This window comes from Anas acuta, chromosome 3, assembly GCF_963932015.1.
Source record: "Anas acuta chromosome 3, bAnaAcu1.1, whole genome shotgun sequence".
NCBI lineage: Eukaryota > Metazoa > Chordata > Aves > Anseriformes > Anatidae > Anas > Anas acuta.
The window spans coordinates 91,925,005-91,932,806 of record NC_088981.1 but is presented as its reverse complement, the minus strand read 5'-3'; the positions used below and the strand labels follow the sequence as shown (position 1 = coordinate 91,932,806).

The 7,802-nt window shown below is 36.2% G+C and overlaps 1 long non-coding RNA gene across 2 annotated transcripts; it reads left to right on the top strand.

The window, feature by feature from the left end:
* The first annotated feature begins 338 nt into the window (after positions 1–338).
* On the top strand, positions 339–7,215 carry LOC137853076 (uncharacterized). 2 transcript variants are annotated; one of them, XR_011094220.1, is made up of 6 exons: positions 339–643; positions 3,886–3,950; positions 4,595–4,651; positions 5,183–5,255; positions 6,339–6,472; positions 6,933–7,215. It is a non-coding gene; the product is annotated as an uncharacterized lncRNA (long non-coding RNA). The 2 variants fall into 2 exon arrangements; XR_011094221.1 differs by lacking the exon at positions 5,183–5,255 and having other exon boundaries at positions 340–643.
* Positions 7,216–7,802: the final 587 nt, after the last annotated feature.

Genomic DNA, 7,802 nt, shown 5'->3' with positions numbered 1-7,802 from the left:
TGAGGATTAAAAATAATGGCATCTAAAAATGAGGGGATGACTGTAATGAATCACGTTCTGTTCTCAGTAACACTGATATAAAGCCAGAAGAGCTGCATTTAAACAAAAATATTTAGTAGAGGAGAACTGTCAGCTTCCTTAAAAGGCATTTTCTAGATGAGATTTCTATGGTTTTACACTTCATGAACTTGTAAAGAGAATTGGATATAGAATCACTTAAATGCTCTTTAGTTAATAATAGTTCTTTCCTTATGGAGATAGCAGGAAGGCTACAGCAGTTTTTTTTCTATAGGTAATCATTTGCTGAAAGTGAAATCCAGCTATTTAAATGAACCCCCAAACAAAGTTTTTAAATATAGGATCATAACAACACATCCAATCACTTTTTGTGATCACCTTCTCCACATTGCTGCTAACTAATTCCCCCTGATTTTCATCCATGTGGACAGCAATGACCCATCTAAGGGAGGCCCTGAGTGTATCAGAATTAGGGATGGACATCTGACATCTTACACCTGACACCTGACATCTTTGTCAACAGGAAAACATTATTGTAAGGAGGACTGAGACATGGTGAGGCAACTCATGGCTGGAGACCTGTGACTGACATTTAGAGGCTCTTCAGGGAAGACGGGCAAGAAAGGTGAGATTTGGGGAAAGGGAGGTGTGAAACACCTATGTGAAACAGCAGCTCAGATGTAGGGAGCTCTTATATATACAGATACTCTTGATATACAGATATGTACACAATAGGTTGGGTTAGAGCTTGTGGGTCAATAACAGAGGAAAGACCAGTGAGGGTGGCATCATGGTGGGAGTCTGTGGTGGGAGACAAGGGTGGGCAAGCAGACAAAGCTTTTAAACAACTCTTCAAAAAACTCAAGGAAGTTTCTGGATCACACTCAAGGACAGGGATACCATTCAGGGGAACACAAACAGGCTGAAGCATCAAGCTGACAGGGACATCAAGTAATTGTAAACAGAAGGCACTTCACTGGAGAAGGAATTCCAATGATACCTGCTGGGACTGTGTGGGAGTAGCTCTGCTGAAAAGGACTGTGAGCTCTTAGCTGGCAGTGAGCTGCACAAGAACCAGCAGCATGCCAAGTGTCCTGGGCTGTATTAAGAGAATCACAGTCAGTACAAAGAGGGAAGGGGTTATCCTTATGGTTATTATGGGGTTATTATTTGGTGATTTTCAAGCCTAGAATAAAACCCTGAGCAAGCTAGATAAAACCCTGAGCAAGCTGGTGTGATCACTTGTCTGACCTTGCTTTGAGCAGGAGGTTGAACTGGAGACCTCCTTGGGTTCTTGCATACTTATTACCCAATGAGTCTATGGTTCTCATAAAGAACTCTTGGTTAGAATGCCAATTTTTGAATCTTTGGTTTATCTCATTTAATCTATATAGGTTATTCTATTATGCCTGTTACTCTAGAATGCTCTACAGTTATTTGGACAGGCAGGCATACTCTCCAGTGACTCAAGTGCCTAATTTCCTAATTTCCAATGACTTCTAAGGGTCTCAGGTACTTAGATACGTTTAAGGAATTTGGACTAAGGACTCTCCTTTTTTTTTTTTTTTTTTAAATATATATATATATATATAAATATATATATATATATAAATATAAATATAAAATATAAATATATAAATATATAAATAATTATATATATATAAAATATATATATATTATAAATATATATATATATATATATATATATATATATATTTTTTTTTTCCCTAAATATGCTAGGTCAATAAAATATTAAAGCCAGCAAACAAACAAAACCATGTTTTAAAGTACATATTTTCCTTCACTCATCTTTTCTAAGGAAAGAAGTAAGGCAAATCATCTTCCAAATCCTGCAGAACTCTTGAACCAGAAAAAAAGTAATACATGATGATACCTCTCACCAGCCCTATATTTTCATGACACCTCCAGTCTCTGAACTAATCATTCTTAAAACTGATTCTATTAAAGAAACTAACTGCTTTTCTGTTGATTTCATATCACAGTACTCTGTGCATAAAGAAGCCCCATTCACAGAAGTGGATACTTGCCATTACAGTCCATTCATTTCCAGCTCTTTCTCCTACAGGCAAAGCAATCAAGTAATTTATGAGGAAAAATAGTTTTCCTCTTGTGATAAAGATTAACAGAAACAGCTTAAAACATATCTGCCAACTCATGGGAGACCAATGTAAAGAAAAGAAATCCAACAGGAAAATTGCAAGACAGCAGTACAATAGCAGAATTCATTTTCCAGCTATTGCCATACAATTATCTAAGCTGTACTTTGTTTGGAACCTAGTAAATACTCTGGTGAGCTGAAAGATCATCAGAAGTAAAAGAAAAGAAAAGAAAAAATATTTTGTGTCCTGCAAGCATCTTGGAAATTGACATCTTAAAAAATATTGCCATTTTGCCTAAATCTTTATGTTTCTTCCATGGATTAAATATACTTAAAACTGAGGAGTTGACATGGGGAAGGGCAAGGAAAAGGATGGCATAGAAGGGTTTAAACATGTCTAAGTTCTTTTAGAAAGCAGTATAAACCTCCATATTACAATGCAGATAAATGTCATGACTGAACATGAAGTTGAATGCTGACAGATACTGGAGGAGGATTCTGCTTTTTCTGCTCTGTGCAGACCAGAAGAGAGGAAACATATCTTAAAAAACTTTAAAAGAGAGGCTGAAGGACACATCACGTCTTAACGTTTCAATGTGGCCATGAGAAAAACAACTAAGAGCAAGGTGACTGTACCGACTGAAAACATTGGAACTTCATGCTTACTTTTCTCTGGAAGCTTATTCCTGCACTTATGGGCTTTGCACATTATTCATAAAAGCAGCAGAATGCATCAAATAAATCAAAATAAATCAACTGTTAGCTTTTGCTTCTAATTGCCTTGTTGTGAACATGCAGGTCAAAAAGGTTAATTAACATTACACACAGATCCCCTATGTTGGTAAAATGATTTAGGTGCGGGAACTTATGTTCTCTGTATGCAATATTATTCATTCTCTATATGAATATTATCATTATCATTAGTGTCCTGAAAGACCCTTAGCAGTCTACTAAACGGGAATACAGGAAAGAATCTGGAACATAGACAAAAAGCACTCCTGCATCTGTAACTATCTGTAATTTTTCAAAGTTTGTAGTCATATTTTGGGTCTGCCCAGTTAGTTTGTTAGTGCCCTCATTCATTCCTTTAGTCATTACTGAAAACACATAAGCATGCTAAAGTTAAGAGTATCATTACTCACATCTGGTTCTGTATGTATCGTGTCAACAAAACTGTCACCTATAACTGACATGAACTAAGACCATGTTTATTGGGTTTTCTTTGATTACTTAACCATAATCATAGTATTTGCTACCTGCATTTTAAGAGACTTGCACAAGTGATGCCAGAAAGTATAACAGCTGACTAGGAAAGTTCCCAACACTATATCCTAACACAGTAAACCTGTAGAAAGTGATGTTTCCTCTGTTGGCTTATATAAAGAAAGTCTATTCCTAAAGTAAATAAAATAAGCTACTAGTGTACCTTGTCATCATATCACATTAATCTAACCACAGTGTTTTCATATAAGTAAGTTAAAAGTATGTCATCACGTATTTGTGTTCATGAAAAAAAACACACTACACAATAAAACTGCAAAATATCTCTCCAAGATATCTGAGCAAAGGCTAGCCATTCTTCTTAAGTAACATTTCAGATTAATTGATGACCTTTACAATAAGTTGATGACCCTGAAAATCAATAAACCCATTTGCTGATAATATGAATCTTTGTGATAATGTTAATGGAATATTGAGGTGTTCAAGAAACCCTGGAAACTGATAAAAATGGCCTCTTTCAAATACAGGTACCTTTTGCTTCCTTTGTAAGTCGCTTTCATCATTTGGTGGATTTTTCACAATGATTTCAAAGGTAGGCATTCTTTAATATATGGATTTGGGGAAGAGTGGCTAGAAAGTTGCTCAGCAGGCAAAGCCCTGAGGGTACTGGTTGGCAGCCAGCTGAGCATGAGCTGGCAGTGTGCCCAGGTGGGCAAGAAGGCCAACAGTATCCTGGTCTAGCTCAAAAATAGTGTGGCCAGCAGGACTAGGGAAGGGAAGTCCCTTTATATGCTGCATTGGTTAGACTGCATATTGAATATTGTGTCCCGTTTTGGGTCCCTCACTACGAGAAGCATATGGAGTTCATGCAGAGAAGAGCAAGGGGTTGTTTAGTCTAGAGAAGAGAAGGCTTAGGAGAGTCCTCATTTCTTTCTACATCTACTTGAAATGAGATTGCAGTGAGGAGGCTGCTGGCCTTTTTTCTCACATGATAGGTAGTAGGATGTGAGGAAAGTATCTCAAGTTGTGTCAAGAGAGATTTAGATTGGATATTAGGAAGAATTTCTTCATGGAGAGGGTGGTTAAGCACTGGGATCGGCAGACCAGGGCAGTGGTGGAGTCCCCATTCCTGGAGGTATTTAAGAGATGGCAGCAAGAGACATGGTTTAGTGGTGGCACTTGGTAGGTCAGATTGATGGGTGGACTTGATGATCTCTAAGGTCTTTTCCAACCTAGATGATTCTATGATGAAGTCATTAAGAATGTGATGAGATGCACTTTGGACAGCAAAAGGTTTGTAATGTGCTTTTTCACTAATACTGATAATTTGGTAGGTCTGCAGTTGTAGAAGTTCAGGAAAGGACTTGCTTTTGTAAGACATTCGTAGTGAAAGATAGGATTGCCCCCTCTCTTTAAGGAATAGTTTACTGCTGTCTTATTCCCTGATGTTCCTTCTCCAGTTTATCATGACTGGTTTTTAAAACCCTGCCCTTGCATCTAATCGAGCACCACCTAGGTTAAATTTCTACAAGAGGTTTTTAACATTGAACTTTAGAGTATTTAGCTATCCTAGGGCTACTGACCCATCTGTCCTCAATATTCTTGTTAAATAAGACTATTGATGAACACCTTAGGCACATGGTAGAAAGTTGAAAATCTTTAAAAACTGTTTTTACCTCCCTACCTTGTTTCTGGATTCATCCAGTTCAATAAGACAATAATATTTACTAGTTTTACTTTGCTGAAAAAAAAGAGTGACCTTTGTTGTTTTGTGAGAGAAAATTAAGACTGGTCAGATCAAAAAGCACCTGTACCACACTTTAGCCTGCAGGCTGGTTTACAGTGGATGATGAAGGTTATGCTGGGAAATTGGAACCTCCTCCAAAGAATTCATGAGGTAAGAGCTAATTGCTTGAAGGAAGGTCTTTTCTCACCCTCCTAGTGAGAAGTGCAATGATTTCCACCAGCAAATACCTCTGAAGAGGTATTTATATTAGCCTTGAGGGACATTTGTGCATGTTCTAGATCATATGTTCTGTCAGCATATGCTATTACATAGAATGAAATATCTTGAAATACAGTGGAGTGACAGACAGCTGCTTATGGCAGAGAATGGCCTGAATGTTCTGCCACAGCTTAAAGAAAACAAATATATGAGTGACTTTGCTAAAGGAATACCATAAAGTATTGCCATTTTATATCATAGTTTAAATATATATTTTCCTCTACATTAATGTTTCTTTATTTAAGTTTTCCTGAAGTTTTTAAAGAGAAGTATTTTGCTCTGAACCATTTTAGAATAAAAAGTAGTAAAACAGTTACTATCAGAAGAATATTTTTATAGAATTTATGTTTAGAAATGCCAGTTTCCTTTGACTTTCAGAAACATTGCTCTGAAATAGTCCTAGCTTGTATTTTACAGAGCAGTTATATCAGATTCAAGTTAGGTAGAAAAAAATTATTTCCACCCCCAAATTCATTCTGTGAGTATCACAGGAGTTTCTCTACTCTAGAAGGAAGAATGAGATTTTGTGCGGCATTTTATATTTGGATTTGTAAGACATGAATATGTATCCAAAATCCACAGGTAGCCAGACATCTCTCCAATGATTTTGCCTGTGCATTTGCTGTTGTATGTGTTTCAAGATAAGACTGCCTTTATTTACACCTTTAACAGTTCTTTCTCAACTGTCATGATGATATTTATGTGAATTAAAGGCCCATTCTTTTGAAGAGGAAAAATATAAAAGCTCATTGCAGCAGTCTTGCTCAGAATGGGCAAAAGTTGTGCAGAGGTTTAAAAGTTCACAATTGCTAAATACTTGCTGTATTCCTTCTTTGGTATGGCAATTTTCTGGTCTCCAAATGGATAACATGCTTTCTCATTCTAATTGTCTCATATAGATGTTATCCAACTGGTAACATATTCTCATGGACAAATTTCAGATGCACTCAAAGAGATAACAATTTTATTTTTCAGTATTGCTACTTGAATAATGACCTGGTGGAGCTCTGTTCATGGATTACAGTGGGATCACACATTTACCATTGAGTTGCATGTTTATTTCTTCCATCTTTTACATGGATGAGGCAGGAGCCCACCTAACCTGCACTGTAAGTGGATTTACTTAGAAATCAGCTTTTATGGCAGTAACTGATATTCCATTACTGATCTGCAGTGTCATGTTTAATTATTTATATCAGAGTGCTTATGAAATATTCTTGCTTAACCCATAGACTATGTAAGTACTATTGTAAATACATGAAGGAGCAGTAGGAATATTTTGGATTCAGACTAAGTTCATAGCCTTTTTTTGCAAATTAAATTATGAACAAGTTTCACTATATCACTGGCATTGAATGAAAGCTTAAAATGAGAAAAGAATTATAGTACTGTATGGAACAACTGTACAATTCAAAGACCATATGCAAACTGTCACTTTGACAGATGTATTTCCCTATTTATTCTAATGATAATATAATTGAGAAAGTAAAGATCCCAGGCTTAACTCCCTGATGTCTTTCTAGATTTCTACAGTGTGGCTAAGAAATTCTTCTTATTCTGTGTTTACAGTTTTTAGACCCTGTTCTTAAAACATGGAATGGAACTTCTGGGAATCGCTGTTCATGCTTTTCTCAGCAGTTTGCCAATTTCTGCCATCTTCATCTGATGGTTTCTCTCATTAGACTGACTAAAAGAAAGTCTGCCAGAGATGTAGCCTGAATGTTAGTTGCTCCTGAACTTAACCAATGAAGCCCTTATGAGAAGCTAGATTTGTACCTCATCCAGTTATCTGAATGTGTAACATTAAGTAAGAACAATGCTAAAATAATAAAAATAAATAAATAAATAATTGACTGTGTTTCCAGAATTATTTCTGTATCTGAGGCTCTAATACTCCTACATAACCATTTGCTTTTCCTTACTTTATTCCTTTCTTTCTCCAGGAGTCAATATTGGCACAGTCACTTCAACTTTCAAAACTATTGTTGAAAGTCCCTCATGAGGAATGAAAGCTGCTCACTGGTGCCTGCCTTCCTAAACAGTGGAAGAAATTAACAGATGAATTTTACTGTGTAATTCTTGTATTCAGTCATGTCTGACATCTCTACTATTAATGTCTGATTCATTCATATTTAGAAATAACATTCCCAATATGCTTTCCTGTTTCTTCACAAGCCTGTCTATCACAACTGACATTTGCTTTAAAGAGCAAAACTGGAGGAATTTCCTCTCAGATACCAGAAAAGCTTAGCATGTAGATTTTTAAGACAAACTGACAGGAATTGATCAAATGAAAAATTATCCTATCATAACAGGATTATATTTTGTGGAACCTTAGAATCCTAATCTTCAGCCCATTTTAGCAGATCCCACACTAAAGGTCTTATATACACATTTTTGTCATTTTCTTACAGTTATACTTACTTAGGGTCACCAAAC